Source organism: Orycteropus afer, unplaced genomic scaffold, assembly GCF_000298275.1.
Source record: "Orycteropus afer afer isolate SDZICR_OR568_19922 unplaced genomic scaffold, OryAfe1.0 scaffold00152, whole genome shotgun sequence".
Lineage (NCBI taxonomy): Eukaryota > Metazoa > Chordata > Mammalia > Tubulidentata > Orycteropodidae > Orycteropus > Orycteropus afer.
In genome coordinates this window covers 4170376-4189037 of record NW_006921739.1, presented here as the reverse complement: position 1 = coordinate 4189037, position 18662 = coordinate 4170376, and the positions used below count along the sequence as shown (strand labels likewise).

The 18662-nt window shown below is 36.2% G+C and overlaps 1 pseudogene; it reads right to left on the bottom strand.

Annotated features, from left to right (window-relative positions):
- Positions 1–14982, bottom strand: part of LOC103201493 — a 33910-nt pseudogene extending 18928 nt beyond the window's left edge.
- Between the last annotated feature and the right edge of the window lie 3680 nt (positions 14983–18662).

Here is an 18662-nt window from a genome sequence, read left to right as displayed (position 1 = left end):
TTAGGAGCTAGATCAAATTGCCTACCTAGTCATAGATTCTGCTTTTGTATTAAGCACTCTCATTTTGACTTCCAGGTCATTGGACTTAGGCTCCAGAAGAACACTCTTTGTTTGATGGCATGAAACAGGTAAGCAGAAGCTTCAAGTATCATTTCCTGACAAAATTAAAATAGTTTGTGGTTACACTTTCACAATAAAATGAGCATAAAAGTGAATATACAAACTAAATAAAAGCAGCAAATGTAAATTCCCTTTCCCCAAACATTTTGGCAAAGACTAACTGAAAAATAGGTTGAATTTTACTGCATCTCTTTGGTCTGTAAGCTGCTCCCACTAAATGCTAAGATATTTAAAAATAGGCATCATGACATTTCATTTATGTTTCATCTAAGCCTAATACTTTGTGGTTGGTCAGTAAACACTAAAATGAAGCAAAGGATGAGTGATCGAAGGTAAGGGGAAAGAAAATTCAGAGATGTGGACCTTACGTCAACTGTAACATCTTGGAATTAACACACAGTTTATTGCATACCTAAGTTATTTTCCAGGCTTTCAGGGACTCCAAGTGGGAGACTATTAGATGGAACACTCTAAAAGTTTCCTAGAAATAGTAAGGTTCAGAGAGAAAGATAATATAACATTAGCTAGATGTTACTACTGTACTTAGTTCAACCTCTTTCTCATATGTTCAAAAATCAACAATTTTATACCTGGTCAAATCTACGTTCAGCACAGTGGGTTGGGATGGGAGTTAGGATGTCAGGTGAGATATAAAAGTGATTAAGATTGGGAGCTTGTGTTATCAAGTTGCGTATTTAATCTAAACATTAATAATGAGATTGGGAGTTTAAAGTTTGGTAGATGATTATACTTGGTGTTAATTGAAAAAAAATTTTTTTTAATAGTCCTTTTTTTTTTCCCCTTTAATAAAACTTATTTGTGTATGTGATTTGGGTAAAATTTACAGAGAAAATTAGTTTTTCATTCAACAATTTAGACACATTTTCTTGTGTGACATTAGTTACAATCCCCTTAATGTAACAGCACTCTTCCCACTTACTCCCTGGGTTCACTGTTTCCATCAGTCCTTTATTGCCCTTTCCTGCTTTCTGAACTTTGTTTTTAGGCAAATGCTGCCCTTTTGATCTCATATGGTTGATTGTTCTGAGGAGTATACTCTCATAGGTGTTTTTGTTCACCTGATAGGCCGGCCTCTGTTGTTTGACTGAAAGGTGGTCCTCTGGGTGTGTTCAATTCCAGACTTAACCTCTGTTGTTTGACTGAAAGGTGGTCCTCTGGGTGTGTTCAATTCCAGACTTAAGCTTTCATAGTCTCGGTGGCTCCACCATTCTCTATGAGTCCAATAAGTCTGGTCTGTTTCATGATTTTAAATTTTGTTCTACATTTTTCTCCTACTCTATGCAGGACCTTCTGTTGTGATCTGATCAGAGTGGTCAGTAGTAGTAGCTGGGCACCATCTAGTTCTTCTGGTCTCAAAATGTTGGAGACTGTGGTTCACATGGTCCATTAGTCCTTTGGACTAATTGTTTCCTTAAGATTTAGATTTTTTTCCTCTCTTTGCTTTGAATGGGACCAGACCAATATTTGCATCTTAGCTGGCTGTTCACATGCTTTTAAGACCCCTATTGCACGATGGTAGGATGTAGAACCTTGTCTTTGTGTACTGTTACGCCCGTTGTTCTAGGTGTCCCTGAGACTACTGTCATAAGAACCCAAATTCAGTGATTCAGGCCCTCATGTTGTTTAGTTACTGCTGAGAAGTTTTTGTTACTTTTCCCCCTGTATGCTCTACCATATCTGTGGGCATATTTGCAGCACATACAAATATATATATAGAAAAATTCCTCTGCCAAACTTACACACACACACACACACACATATTGTCATGGGTATACTCCCTTTTGCCAACCCACACCTGTTCAGCTTGCACGTCTATCTGTGTATCTACTTGTGGATTATTGTTTGTTATTACTGTTATTGCAAAACTGTGTATGTAATAGTCATTACCATTGTTGCCTTTTACTCTTGTTAAACTTCAAGTGTCTTCCTTCGCCTTGGTCATGTTGTACTGACCTTATGCTTACTGTATATTGCCTTTTCCTTCACCCAAATTAATACTCATCAACTTGATAGTGAGTTTCCTTTCTTCCCCCTCTCATCTTTGATAACCATTAAAGAAGGCTTCCTTCTGTGTGTAAACTTTGACTTGACTTTTTATAATAGTGGGATCATACAATATTTGTCCTTTTGCGATTGACTTATTTTACTCAACATAAGGTCCTCTAAATGCATCCATGTTAGGAGATATTTCATGAATTTATTGTTATTCTTTAACATTGTATAGTATTCCATTGTGTGTATGTACCATAACTTGTTTATCTATTCATCTGCTGATGAGCACTTAGGTTGCTTGCATCTTTTTGCTATTATGAATAATGCTGCAATGAACATGGCTGTGCATATATCTGTTCATGTCATGGCTTTTTTTTTTTTTTTTAAAGGATATTTACCTAGTAGTTGGATTGCTGGATCATATGGTATTTTTTTTTTTTAAGGAAGTATCATATCATTTTTCATAGGGGTTGTATGATTTTACATTTCTACCATAGTATATAAGAGTTACAATCTCTCCACAACCTCACCAACATTTATTATTTTCTGTTTCTTTGATTAGTGCCATTATTCAGAGTGATATAGTATGTCATTGTAGTTTTGATTTGCATCTCTCTAATGGCTGATGATAGTATTTTTTCATGTGTTTGTTGATTACCTGAATGTAGTCTTTGGTAAATAGTTTGTTCATGTTCTCTGCCCATTTTTTCAATTGGATTGTCTTTTTGTTGTTGAGGTGTTGATGTTTTCTATGAATTTTAGAGTTTAGTCCCTTGTCAGATATATAATTTCCAAAAATTGTTTCCCAGTCTATTAAGTTCTCTTTTCACTCTTTTTAAGAAATCTTTGATACATGTGTTTAATTTTTAGAGGGTCCAGTCATCTAGTTTATCTGCTGTTGTTGGTGCATTTTCAGTTATGTTTGATAGATTACTTTTGCCCCAAAGTCCAGCTCTTAAGTTTGCCTCTATCTTTTCTTTGATGATCTTTATGGTCTTAGGTTTTATATTGGGTCTTTGATCCATCTTGAGTTTGTTTTTGTATATAGTCATAAGGTATGGATCCTATTACTTTTTGCTGCAAATGGATATCCAGTTTTGCCAACACCATTACTTAAAGATACTATGTCTTCCCCATTTAATGGATTTTAACCCTTTGTTGAAGATCAGCTATCCATAGGTGGGTGGATTTACTTCTACATTTTCAATTCTATTCCATTGGTCTATGTGTCTGTCATTGTACCAGTACCAGGTTGCTTTGACTACTATGGCTGCATAAACCAAAACCAAACCCACTGCCCTCGAGTCAGGTCTGACTCATAGCAACCCCTCCTTGGGTTTCTGAGGTGGTATCACTACAGAAGTAGATTGCCCAACCTTCCTTCCGGGGAGTGGCTGGTGGATATGAACCGCCAGCCTTCTGGTTAGCAGTCAAGTGCCTTAGGCACTATGGCTGTATAGTAGATTTTGAAATCAGAAAGTGTGAGGTCTTCTACTTTGTTCTTATTCAGTAGTGCTTTGCTCATCTGAGGTCTCTTTCCTTTCCACACAAAGTTGGTGATTAGTTTTTCTATCTCTTTAAAGAATGTTAATGGAATCAGATCAGGACTGCATTATATATATACATCACTTTGGGCAATATTGACATTTTCACAATGGTAAATCCTATACATGAGCATAGTATTTTCTTCTATTTATATAGATCTCTTCTTGCTTCTTGCAGTAGTATTTTGTAGCTTTCTTCGTATAAGTCTTTTGTATATCTGATTAGGTTTATTCCTTAATATTTCATCTTTTTTGGTAGCTATTATAAATGGTATTATTTTCCTGATTTACTTTTCAGAGTTCTATTTGTTAGTGTAGAGGAATCTGTCTAGTTTTTGTATGTTATCTTGTACCTTGCCACTTTACTGAATCCTTCTATTAGTTCTGGTAGCTTCCTTGTCAAGTCTCTGGGATTTTCTATGTATGAGATAATATTATCTGCAAATAGGAATAGATTTACTTCTTCCTTGCCAATTTGGATGACTTTTGTTACCCTTTCTTGTCTTATTACTCTGGCTAGGATTTCCAATACAATATTGTATAGAAGTGATGATAAAGGATATCCTTGTATGGTTCCTGTTTGCAAGGGAAATGCTTTCAGTCTTTCTCCATTGAGAATACTGTTGACTGTTGGGTTCATGTTAATGTCCTTAATTATGTTGATATATTTCACTTCTATTCTTATATTCCTGAGAATTTTTATCAGGAGTAGGTATTAGATTTTATCAAATGCCTTTCAGCATCTATTGATATGATCATATGGTTCTTTTCCTTTGTTTTATTTTTGTGGTAGATTACATTGATTGTTTTCCTAATGTTGAGTCATCCTTGCATACTTGGCATGAATTCTACTTGCCCATGATGTATTATATTTTTGATATGATGTGGGATTATATTAGCTAGGATTTTTTTTTTTTTTTTTGAGAGTTTTATGTCTATGTTCATGCGGGATATATAAACCAAAAGAACTCACTGCTATTGAGTCAATTCTGACTCATAGCAACCCCCTTTGGGTTTCTAAAGTAGTCAATCTTTATGGAAGCAGATTGCCAAGTCTTCCTTCTGGGGAGTTTCTGGTGGGTTTGAAGCACCAGACTTCTGGTTAGCAGTCAAATGCTTTAGGCACTGCTTTGCCATATGTTGTCATTGTTATGTGCCTTCGAGTCAAACATGACTCATAGCGACCCCTCCTTGAGTTTCCCAGGCAGTATCACTACGAAAATAGATTGCACCACCTTCCTTCTGAGGAGTGGCTGCTGGGTTTGAACTGCCAGCTTCTGGTTAGCAGTCATGTGCCTTAGGCACTACGCTACCTGAGCTCCCACATCACCATATAGATGTACAAATTATTTTGTCTTTGCCTGGCTTTGGTGTCACAGTTATGGTTGCTTTGTAGAATGAGTTTGGGAATATTCTATCCTTTTCTGTGTTATAGTATAGTTTGAGTAGAGTTGGTGTCAACTCTAATCTGAATGTTTAGTAGAATTTTCGAGTAAAGCCATTGGCCATAGTCTCAGTGGTTCCATCAGGCTCTATCAAACCAGAAAACCTGGTCCCCCCCCTTTTCTTTTTCATAATGATTTTGAGATTTGTTCCACATTGTTCTCCCTCTTTATCCAGGATTTCCTACAGATATCCCCCTCCAAGTGGTTGACAGTGGTAGACACACCATCTAGTTCTGGTCTCATAGTCATTTAGGCTGAGGATCACATGGTGTATAAGTTGCTTGGACTAATTGTTTCCATGCATCTTTGGTTTTCTTCATTTTTATTTGCTCTGGATGAGGAGAGACCCATCATTGCATCTAGATGGCCGCTTGCAAGCTTTTAAGATCCCAGTCACTACTCACCAAAGTAGGATGTGGAGCAATGTCTTATGTAGTATGTTATGCCAATTGAGCTTGACGTCCCCTGGGACTATGGTTCTGAGCCCACAGGTCCAACTACTGGCTCCCTCTGGGTAGCTGGCTGTGCCTAAGAAGTGACAACAACCTTATCCCTTGTCAACTCTACTGTATACCTGGGAATTCTTAAGAACATAGCAATACATTTGTAGGAACAATGTGTGCCAACCCTATACATGGTCTTGGACACACTGCCCCCTGCATAGATATACCTAATAGTTCAGCCTGTCCACCCATCTGTCCACCCTGTATATCTGTGTTTGCCTTCACTGACATTGCAGTACCGTATGTGCAAAAGGGTTCATATTTGTTGTCTGTACCTCCCATGTACCTCTCCATGTCTTCCTCATTCTCAATACAACTGTGTTGATCACTCACATTTGGTATATTGCCCCTCTCTTCACCCAAATCAATACTTGTCTCTACCTATCTAACAGTGTTCCCTCTTCTCCCCTCCTACCCCTGGTAACCAAGAAAGAAAATTTCCTCCCATATAAAACCTTTCCTTGACTTTTTAATATTATATTGACTTTTTAATATTGTATTGACTTTTAAATATTGTATTTAATACAATATTTGTCCTTCTGTGGTCGACTTATTTCACTCAGCATAATGTCCTCCAAGTTCATCCACGTTGTGTGGTTTACAGATTCTACGTTATTCTTAGAGTTGCAATGTATTCCATTGTGTGGGACCATAGTTTGGTTATCCATTCTTCAGTAGATGGACACATAGGTTGTTTCCATCTTTTGACTATTATTAATAGTTCTGTGAGGAACATAGATATGAGAACTGTTTTTTCTTTTCTTTTTTTTTTTAAATCACCTGTTCTATTTCTTTGTGTGATGGCTCTGTTTAATTTTTATTTATTTATTTATTACTTTGGTCTGTGTTTAAGTTGGTAGCGTGTTTCTAGAAATTTGGGCATTTCTTTTAGGTTTTCAAATTTGTTGCAATACAGTTATTCATAGTATTCTGTTATCCTTTTTATTTTAGTTGGTTCTGCTGTAATGTCACCCTTTTCATTTCTTATTTGTGTTATTTGCATCTTCTTTTCCTTTCTTAAATTTGCCTGTGGTTTGTCTGTTTTATTAATCTTTTCAGAGAGCCAACTTTTAGTCATGTTGACTCTTTCTGTTGTTTTTCTGTTTCATTTATTTCTGCTTTATTATTATTTCCTTTCTTCTAGTAACTGCAGACTTTTTCTTTTTGTTCCTCTTTCTCTAAGTGTTGGAGATGTTAGATTGATTGTTGATTTTGGCTCTTTTTTCTTTTCTGATGTGTGTATTTATTGCTATAAATTGACCTCTGAGCACAGCTTTTGAGTTTCCTTCTTTCTTTTTTTTTTTTTTAATGTGATTTGGGTGAAAGTTTACAGAGCAAATTCATTTTCTATACAACTGTCCATACACATTTTGTTTCATTACATTGATTGCAATCCACATAATGTAATAGCTCTCCTCCCATTTCTTCCCTGTGTTTACCTTTTCCCTAGGTCCTTCTTTCCTTTGTATTCCTGTCTCTGAGCTCTTTGTGTAAATACTGCCCTTCTTAGCTCCTGTGGTTGATCATTCTAAGGAGTGCACCTACCTGATATAATTGTTCACCTTACATGCCTGTCTGTTGTTTGGCTAGAAGCCTCCACAGTGAGTTCATTTCCAGGGCCAAAGGGTTACTAGGGGCCATAGTCTTGATGGTTTCACTGTCTCTATCAGACCAGTAAGCCTGTTTTTTTTTTTTTTTTTTTTTTAATGATTTTGAGTTTTGTTCCACAATTTTCTCTTACTCTGTCCAAGATCTACACTAATCTCTTTCTGAGGGGTTGACAGTGTAGCCTGATACTATCTAGGTATTCTAGTCCTAGGGTCATGTAGGCTGAGGTTTGCATGGTCCATTAGTGCCTTGGACTAATTGTTCCCATGCTTCTTTGGTTTTCTTCATTCTTCTTTGCTCTGGTTGAGGAGAGACCAATTGTTGCATCTCAGATGACTGCTTACAAAGTTTTAAGACCCCCATTACTACTTACCAAAGCAAGATGTAGAGCAATGTTTTTGTATACAGTATGTTATGCCAATTGAGCTTGATGTCCCCTGCAATCATGGTCCTGAGTCCATGGGCCCATCAACTCACTCCCTAAGGGTGGTTGGCTGTGGCTAAGAAATTTTCAGAACTTTGACCCCTGTTAATTCTATTATATATATATGGACATTGTTATAGTACATACGAACATGTATATAGAAATATCATCTGCATACTTACATATGGTTATGGGTATACTGCCTTTTGCCTAGACATACCCAGTCATTCAGCCTCTCTACCTATGTATCCATAGATTAATGTTTGTTATTAATGATAATGCTGTATTGTGTATGTAAAATTGTTTATCTTTGTTGTCTGTACCTCTTGTGCACCTCTCTGTGTTTTCCTTTTCTTTAGTTTTATCGTGTTGGTCACTCACTTTTGGTATATTGCCTTTTCCTTCACCCAAATCAATACTCATTTCTTACCTATCTAGTGATTTTCCCACCCCCCCATTCCCCTCCTGTCACTGGTAACCAACAAAGGAAGTTTCCTTCCATATTGTCTTGGTTCTCTAGTGCCGCTATAACAGAACTATCACAAGTTGATGACTTTAACAAACAGGGATTTATTCTCTTGCAGTTTAGGAGGCTAGAATTCTAAGTTTAAAGTGCCAGCTCTAGGGGCTGGGTGAAGGCCCCTTGACCTTGGGCTTTGGTTCTGCTTCCTGTTCCAGACTCACTAGAGCTGGAGGTTTTTCCTGACTCATGCAGCTGCTAGATGCTGAGGCTGACACACCAAGATTGACAAGTAAAATGGCATGTTGTTGTTGTTGTTATGTGCCGTCGAGTCGGCCCCGACTCATAGCGACCCCTCCTTGGGTTTCCGAGGCAGTATCACTACGGAAGTAGGATTGCCCAACCTTCCTTCCCAAGATAAGCAAGTAACACAGCAGGCCACTAGTGCAAGTCTAGAAAAACTCCCAAGATTGGCAGGCAACATGGCAGGTCACTGATGACTCAGCCAGATGCAGGATCCAGATGTGCCAAGAAGCTCCAGACCTTTCTCAAAGCATCTCCTTATATACTGGAAGCAGGCCACATCCTGAAGGCAACTAATTAGTTGCTCACAGCACATTCCACCATAGAGTTGATTATACCACATTCAATCACATCATGGGGTATAACTGCATCCAGCTGCCTAGCCACTCAAAACCACAGCCTAGTCAAGTTGACACACAACCTTAACTACCACACCTATGTAAACCTTTCCTTTGCTTTACAATAGTGGACTAATACAATATTTGTCCTTCTGTGGTTGACTTATTTCACTCAGCATATTGTCCTATAGGAGCTCTGGTGGCATAGTGCCTAAAGCATTTGACTGCTAACCAGAAGGCTGGTGGTTCAAACCCACTAGCCACTCCTCGGAAGGAAGATGAGGCAATCTACTTCTGTAGTGATACTGCCTCGGAAACCCAAGGAGGGGTCGCTATGAATCGCATCCGACTCGATGGCAAATAAGTAACAGCAGAAATTTTTTGCTGGTATAAAGGGATCCAACTGATTTTTTGTACGTTGATTTTGTATCCTGCCACTATTATAAATCTTTCAATAATTCAGTAGTTTTCTTTCTGAGTCTCTTGGGTTTTCTATGTATAGGATCATATCATCCACAAATAGGGATAGTTTTACTTTTTTCTCTACTAATTTGGATGTCTTTTATCCCTTTCTTGTCTTATTGCCCTGGCTAGAACTTCCAATACAATGTAGAATAGAAGTGGTGATAGAAGACATCCTTTTCATTTCTGAAGGTTTTAATATTTTGTCTTTTCATTTTTATTTGATTCAATGAATTTTTTACAATTTTATTCTTTTATTACACAGTGGTGTATAATTAGAGTATTATTCAATTTCCATGTTTTTTTTTTCTTTGTTCTTCTTGTTATTGCTTTCTAGTTTTATAGTATTGTGATCTGAGAAGATGTTTTGTGTGATTTTGATAGTTTTAAGTGTATTGAGGCTTACTTTGTGGCTTTATATATGGTCTATTCTGGAGAATGATCCATGTGCAGTAGAAAAGAGTGTGTGCTGTGCTGTTGTTGAGTAGAATGTTCTGTGTATGCCATGAGGTCAAGCTGGTTGATTGTGCTGTTTAGATCTTCTATATCTTTGCCAAGTTTCTTTCTATTTTTATCCTTTATCAAAAGGGTGTTTTAAAGTTTCCTACCATTACAGTGGAGATGTCTATTTCTGTTTTCAACTTTGTTAAAGTTTGTTTTATATGCTTTGAATTCTTTCTTTGAGTACATAGATATTTATTATGGTTATGTCATCTTTGTGGATTGACTCTTTGATCATTATATAATGCCTTTCTTTGTCTCTTATGTTGTTTTTTTCCTTAAAGTCTGTTGTTGTTGTTGTTATGTGCTGTGGAGTCAGACCCGACTCAGCGACCCCTCCTTGGGTTTCTGAGGTGGTATCACTATGGAAATAGATTGTCCAACCTTCCCTCCAAGGAGTGGCTGGTGGGTTTGAACCGTCAGCCTTCTGGTTAGCAGTCAAGTGCCTAGTTCACCTAGTTAATAGTCCTGCTTCTGCTTGGTTTTGATTGGCATTTGCTTAATATATATTTTTCTACCCTTTTTATTTTTATGCTGCTGATGGTTTCTTGGTTCCATGTGTTTTTCGGTGCTTACTTCATTTTGTTTATTGATTTTCTTTTCATTTTCTTCATTGTTGTTAATTTTGTGTTTATTGAGTCTTTATGATTTTCCTCTTTTTATTTTGGTGGGAAGATTTACTAATTTTCTTTGTGGTTATCCTGCAATTTATTTTTGCCTAAGGCATCTGACTACTAACCAGAAGGTTGGGCAGTTCAAATCCACCAGCTACTCTGTGGAAGGAAGACTGGCAGTCTACTTCCATTAAGATTTACTGCCTGGGAAACACAATGGGGATCGCTATGAGCTGGAATTGACTTAAGGGCAGTGAATTGGGTTTGTGGTTTGGGAGCTTAAAACAGTCTGATTTATCTTGATATCATTGTAACTTCCTCTCCTATTGGAGTTGTATAACTATACCATTTATTCTCTCTTTCTGCTTTGTGGTTGTCATTTACAGGTTAACATCTTTGATTCTCTGTTTTCAGTCTTGTAGGTTTATTTTATTTTTGAAGTTTCTTTATTTGGGTTGGTTTCCAGGTGACATTTTCATGTGTCTTAATCTCAGGTTGTTGTTTGATATTGTCGGTTCTGTGTCTAAAAATCTCCCTTTAGCATTTCTTCTAAGATTGGTCTGGTATTTACAAATTCCTTTAATTGCTATCTGTAAGTGTCCTAATTTTGCTATCTTATTTGAGAAACAATTTTGCTGAGTATGTAATCCTTGGTTGATAGTTTTCTTCAAGATTTTTATATATGTCATCCCATTGTCTTCTTGCCTCCATGGTTTCTGCTGAGAAATCAGAGTATAATCTTACTGATTTTACTTTATAGATAACATTTCATTTTTCCTGAGCTATTCTCAGGATTCTTTCTTCCTCTTTGGTTTCAAAAAGATGGTTATGATATGTGTTAGTGAATTTCTTCTGAGGTCTACCATATTTGGGGTTTGTTTAGCTTCTTTGATAGATAAAGTCTCATCTTTCATGATATTAGGGACCTTTTCTGACACCAAATCTTTGAAATTTTTCCTTGTGCATTTTTTCTGTCTCTTCCTGTCCTGGAATTCTGGTCACACTTAAGTTATTCCTGTTTATGGTGTCACATATAATTCTTAGGTATCTTTATTTTTCTTCATTCTTTTCTCTAATTGTTCATCTAACCTATTAAGGGGTTTGTCTTCTACTTCTGAGGCGTTATCTCTACAGAAGTAGATTGCCCAATTTTCCTTCCAAAGAGTGGCTGGTGAGTTTGAACCTCCAGCCTTCTGGTTAGCAGTCAAATGCCTTAGGGACTATGCCACCAGAGCTCCTTTTGTTTTGGTTTGTTTTTCACTGCTTCTGTCATCTACTGGGGCAATTCTACTTCTTTGTCCTTCCAATCTGTAATTTATTTCTGAAATTTTAGCGTTAATCTTCTGGATTTTTATTTGCTGTTTTTGTATGGTTTTTAAATTGTGTATTTATTTTTTCAATTTGTTTTTGCATTGTTTTCCTGAATTATGCTAGAGTCTTGTCTGTGTTTTTCTTGCTTTGTCTGTGATTTCCCTAGTTTTATCTATTTTCCTTGATCTCTTTCTTAATCTGTTGAGAATCCTAAATATAATTCTTTTGAATTTCTTATCAGGCAGTTTTATTATTATTTCTTCATCAGGAAAATTTTCTGGTACTGGATTTTGGTCACTTGCTTGAGCCATCTTAACTTTTGTTTGTTTTATCTGAAGTTTTTTGTTGTCTTCAAGACATTGTGGTGTTATTGTATTTATTTGTTGATTGTATATTGATTTGTTTCACTCTGTTGTTTTGATATATCTGGTAGAAGGGAGGAGGTATGGTACTCTGGTCATTAGTTTGGCAGTACTGGTATGCTTACCACCTGTCTCTGGGTGGGTGGGGTTGTGGGTGTCCGTGTAGGAGTGGGTCTTAGTTCAATGATCATGTAGGGGAGCTGATGGCAGGGTGTGTGGGTGGTGGACACAATCTGTCATCAATTCAGTAGTGCATAAGTGGGTAATGGCACTCATCTATTGCTTGTGGCAGCAAGTGTGGCTGGTGTGACTGGCTAGTGGGGACATAGTTGCCCCTTCTTACCAGATGGGGCAAAAAGAAAAAGTGCAGTTAATTAAAAAAAAAAAAAGTTTTTGCTAGATTATTTTTACAAAATAATCTTTTTATAACATCTTATTGTGATTTTAAAAATTATTTTGCTAAATTTATTTTGACTTTTCTTCTCATATGGAATGTGTTCATGAAGGGCAAAATTTTACCAGGCAGTAATGAAAATAATAATATGTGACTACAGAAATTAGCCACTCCTCAGAAGGAAGATGGGGCAATCTACTTCCATAGTGATACTGCCTCAGAAACCCAAGGAGGGGTCGCTATGAGTCGGGTCTGACTCGATGGCACACAACAACAACAACAACAACAATAGAAATTACTAATCTTCTCTCATGTGTACAAAAAGGGTATTTATCCCTGTTATTGGCCATCTCACAAGAGTATTAGGGAGATTAAATAAGGTAGTATATATGGCAAATCTGCTGCAAAAGACCTCTTTCAAGTGCTGAAGAGGAAAGCTGTCTCCTTGAAGACTAAGGTGAGCCTAACCCAAGCCATGGTATTTTCAATCACCTCATGCATGTGAGAGCTGGACAATAAATAAGGAATAATGAGGAAGAGTTGATGGTTTTGAGTTATGGTGTTGGCAAAGAATACTTAAAGCAGTCAAATGCCTTAGGCACTATGCCACCAGAGTTCCCTAAAGTACCATGGACTGCTAAAATAACTAACAAATCTGTTCTGGAATAATTGCATCCAGAATGCTCCTTGGAAGTGAGAATGGACAGACTTCATCTCACCTACTTTGGTCATGTTGTCAGAAGGGACAATTCCCCAGAGAAGGATATCATGCTTGGTAAAGTGGGGGGTCAACAAAAAAGGGGAAGGCCCTCAACAAGATGAGTTGACACAGTGGCTGCAATGATGGGCTCAGGTATAGCAAGGATCATAAGGCTGGCATATAACTGGGCAGAGTTTTGTTCTGTTGTACATAGGGCAGCTATGAGTTGGAGATGACTCAACAGTGTCTAACAACAACAATATTAAAGTACTACATAGAGCATTTTTTTATTGCACTGACATGTACAAATGAAATTTAGAAAATTAATCAATTTCAAATATATCTAATATTTTCTTTAATAGAAGATAAATAAGATTTAAAAATTTTCCATATTTGAACTGATACATAATATACTGAAAAAATGACTACAAGATAATGAACATGTAGGACTTAAGTCTAGATTAGCTGTTTAAAATTTATAAAAGCCTTTTTTAAAGATGAAATTTGGAAATAATTATTCACTACCTCTAAGGTCTTTCTATAGCTTAACTACTTGAAAAATATTAGTAATTTGTTAGGAGAATGACAAATACTATTAATATATTTTAAACCACATTTGTGGTTTAAAATCAAGAAAGGAGTGCATCAGTGTTGTATCCTTTCCCCATACTTATTAAATCTATATGCTGAGCAAATAATCTGAGAAGCTGGACTATATGAAGAAAACGTTGCATCAGGATTGGAGGAAGAATCATTAACAACCTGCAATATGCTGATGACACAACTTTGCTTGCTGAAACTGAGGATGAATTGAGGCACTTACTGATGAAGATTGAAGAATACAGTCTGTGGTATGGATTACATCTCAATATAAAGAAAACAAAAATTCTCACAACTGGACCAATAAGCAGCATCACAATAAATAGAGAAAAGATTGAGGTTGTCAAATATTTCACATTGCTTGGTTCTACAATCGACGCCAAAGGAAGCAGCAGTCAGGACACTAGATGATGTATAGCACTGGGCAAATCATCTGCAAAGGAACTCTTTCAAGTGCTGAGGAGCAAGGATGTCTCCTTGAGGACTAAGGTGGGCCTGACACAAGCCATGATATTTTTCAATCACCTCATATGCATGTGAGAACTGGACAATGAATAAGGAAGACCGAAGAAGAGTTGATGCTTTTGAGTTGTGGTGCTGGTGAAGAATATTGAAAGTACCATGGACTGCTAAAAGAACAAACAGATCTATCCTGGAGGAAGTGCAGCCGAAATGCTCCTTGGAAGCGAGAATGGCCAGACTTCTTCTCACCTACCTTGGTCATGTTGTCAGAAGAGACCATTCCCTGGAGAAGGATGTCATGCTTGGTAAGGTGGAGGGTGGGCAAAAGAGGGGAAGGCCTTCAACGAGATGGATTGACATAGGGGCTGACACGATGGGTTCAACTATAGCAAGGATCATGGAGCTGGCATGAGATTGGGTGGTGTTTCATTCTGCTGTACATAGGGTTACTATGAGTTGGAAATGACTCGACAGCACCTAACAACAACAACAACAATTAATATATATAATAAAGTCACATCTGTACTAAGCAGATGTTGATCATGAAGGTTTAGATAAATACTACATACATGATGTCAAAGAAATTTTGAGAAAGATATAATAATTCTGTGTGAATATGTTATATCCATAGGCAGCCTAAAATAAAAGCATATGTTTAATACATTTTTCTCTCTTTATGTTTTGAATGAGTTTTTCATCTTTTGGTACACTGGGATTAATTACAATGACAATATAATCATACCCATTGTTTTTTAAATTACCACTGAGCTTTACACTCCAACCAAGGATTGAAACATTAGGTACAGATTAATGTTCATACTGAAAACCACTTTTGTACATGGTATAGTAAACCATTTGGAAATGATATAAGGGGAGTATTTTTTTTTTTTTTTTGTCTGATTACTCAGGAACATGAATCCAAACCACAATATCTGCATAAAAATAATATAGTAAATTATTAAATATCTTGGTGAACCCTCTTATCTTACTTATTGTAAAGATTTAGTTGTTAAATGGCAGTGGTGATTTTGCTGAACATGTTTATGATATTTTTATGACAGCTGAATCAAACATTGATTAAGGGAGATAGTCACATCTTTCAAGGAAGTTCAATGTGGAGTAAACATGAATTTAAAAGCACACATGGTAAGACTTGACTATCTTACACAAAGTGCTGGCACATACTTTGGCACAGAAAGTACATATTCTGTTTATCCTCATCTTTTTGGGTGCTGAACTCTTTGGATTTCCTTTGCTGATTCAGATTCAGTAAGTTAAAGACTTTTCCTAAGTCATATTTCAAAACAACTTCTCCTTAAATATCTAACTTGAGTTAGCTTAAGAGTTTTAGAAGAAAATGTCAAGTCTATATTTTTACTCAAGACTTTAAATCAGTACTATCCATGATGTCAAAGTGATTTAGTTTTTTCTTACTGAAAAAATAAGGATTTATACACCTCAAACTGTGGATGTATTTGTCCTTCATGATTTGGTATTTGAAAATTGCTTCTTTTCAGCAAGCTAATCTGTTATCTAAAGCCAGTGTGCATAATTTTGATTTTTTGGATATCTTTAACATTCCATATTTTAAAATACTTTTTAAATTTTCAGAAACTTATTAATGTCAGTGTGTTTGCATTAATTAATATCGGGTAATTATCTAAGTATTTTCTAAATTTTAAAAGTTAAAAATTTATTTTGTGTCACCTTATGCTAGACCCTGTGCTCATACTTTATTTATATTAATTCTTGTAAACCTTACAACAATGACACTGTGAGGTAGGTAGTATAATTCCCATTTAACAGATGAGACAACTAAATCTCAGATTTAGCCATTTGTTCTCAGTGAAAATGATAGTCTGGGTTTCGATATCCAGTCTAAATCCAGACCACCTGTTTTTAATCACTGAACAAGATATTTCAGAGCAAACATTAGATGTGTAATATGAATTACTATGTTGTTATTTTTCTCACGGATTAAACACATTGGTGATTGTCATCTTTTTCCCTTAAGCCTGCTCTGTAGAGATGCAGACATATGTGCTTTCACAACATCATTTTGCAACAACAGCTTGATAAACTGTAGTGTGAAGATAATGGAAAATCTGAAATATCAGCACTTTTCAAAGCTAGAGAAGGTATTATTTCAGAAAATCAGTGTAGTTAATACTGAGAGTTAAAGGTAAGGCTGTAGTTCTATTCCACAGATGTCAAATGAGGGAGTTATAACAAATAAGCAATCATCCTAATCTTAGTTTATTCCAAATTTGAAAACAAAAAGGCCTTTTTTCCCTGTAGGCAAGCTGCTGAAATTCTTGTGAAAAATCTGGGAGGCTCATTATATGAAATGAAGCACTTATTGTTACACTCAAGAGTTCCAAAACTATAGTTCAGTATGAGATAACCTAATGGATCTGAATTTTAGGTACAGTTTGAGAAGAGGAGGGTGAAATCTAGCATTCAGTTAAATAGACTGCACTAGCTACTGCCTGAACCAGTTTAACAAATGCATTTTCTTGCCATGCCTTAAGGGCAATGGTAAGCCACAGTAGAATGATACCTGAGATAAGCTTCATAGTAAAGAATTATTGCCCAGAAATAATACAGTAAGGTGGCAAGCAACAAATGGCAGCTAAAATGAATATGCTCCTTCAATTACTAACATGGGGTTGATAAAATATAATGGAAAACAATTACAAAGAATGTAATAATAATAAAACCTAAAACAGAAAGAGCATATATGAATTCTAATTCCAAACAGGTCATAAAGAATATAGCTGTTCTCTAAAAGTGATATTTATAAAAAGAGATGTGGGCTCACAGGTGAAGACAAGGAATAATAAATGTCCCAGAGTTGCAGTCCAGTGACAATAAAGAAAAGGTTTAGGATATTCAGAAAACAAATTTGTAGTACTTGTGTAGTAAATTTTTTGGCCATTCTAAAAGGCTCGAGTTTGTAGAACAAAAGATATTTCAAAAGCAATAAGAATTAACCAAAGAGCTACAAGTCATAAATTTGAATTAAGTAAAAATAACTATAATGGTCAAAAACTGGCCCCACAGATGAGTTAGATCATTAAAGACATCAAAATACTAACAAAGGAACATTACAATTCCAGTGAGCATGAAAAATTAAAAAAAAAATTAAAGCTCTTATTTAAACAACTTATTTCAATATCCTGGTTAATAAAATATAGCAATTTCTAAGACTAAAAAAATCCAAATTTTCCTGCAGGTTGCACAGGCAGTTTCAGATCAGGTCCAGAGATCTTGGAAAGTAAGTTGTCTACCCAGATGTTGGCTTCTTCTTGTCCTTGGACCATGTGAATTCAAGTTTGAGTCCTTCCATGTGTTTCACAATCCATTCTGGAATGAAGACCGTCTTCAACTGGGAGAGGTGGATCCAATACTTGACCCCTGTAATTTTGCAGTACATAGATTAGTGAGCAAAATCAAACAAGTTCCCTTCCATCTAGATTCAAGGGAATCTTGAGTTAAGGTCTTTTCCAATAAAAATAATCACCAGGCAAGAGGGATGAGGCCGTAGACATCTCTGTGCTTTTACTACCAAAAGCCTGCCTTAAAAATTTAATGTGATTTTTTTTTTTAGCATAATGAATGAGATTGACAATACTTTAATAAATTTTCTTGTATTAGATGTGAATCAGCAATAGCCAATGAATAGGGCAAATTTATGGGCTGGCCTGTTACAATTTCATAGAGAGTCAATTTATGCTTTCAGCAAGCAAAGTTGTGTTATCTGCATATCCTAGGTTGTTAACGAGTCTTCTTCCAATCATGATGCTGTATTCTTCTTCATAGAGTCCAGCTTCTCAGACTGTTTGTTCAACATACACATTGAGTAAGTGTGGAGAAAGGATTCAACCCTGGCACACACCTTTCCTGATGCAGTATCCCCTTGTTTTGTTCAAATGATTGCTTCAAGTTCTATGTACAAGTTTCACATGAGCACAACTGAGTGTTCAGAAATTCTCATTCTTTGCAGTGCTATCCATAATTTGTCATGATCTGTAAAGTTGAATGCCTTTGCATAGTTGATAAAACACAGGTAAATACCTTTCTGGAATTCTCTCCTTTCAGCCAAGATCTGGCTGAGGTTATTTTGATATCCCTCATTCTGCATCCTCTCCTGAATATACCTTGAATTTCTGGCAGCTTCCTGTCAGTGTACTGCTTCAGCCATTTTTGAATTATCTTCAGAAAAACGAATGAGATATTCATGATATTGTTCAATAATTTTTGCATTCTATTGGGTCATCTGAAATACAATGTTGTCAGTGATAGGATAATATCCATATGCCTACAAGGAAGACAAGTTAATACTACTATTATTCAAATTTATGCACCAACCACCAAGGGCAAAACTGAGGAAATTGAAGATTTTTTTTTTAATCAACTTCTGCAGTCTGAAATTGACTGAACGTGCAATCAAGATGTGTTAATTATCACTGGTGACTGGAATGCAAAAGTTGGAAAC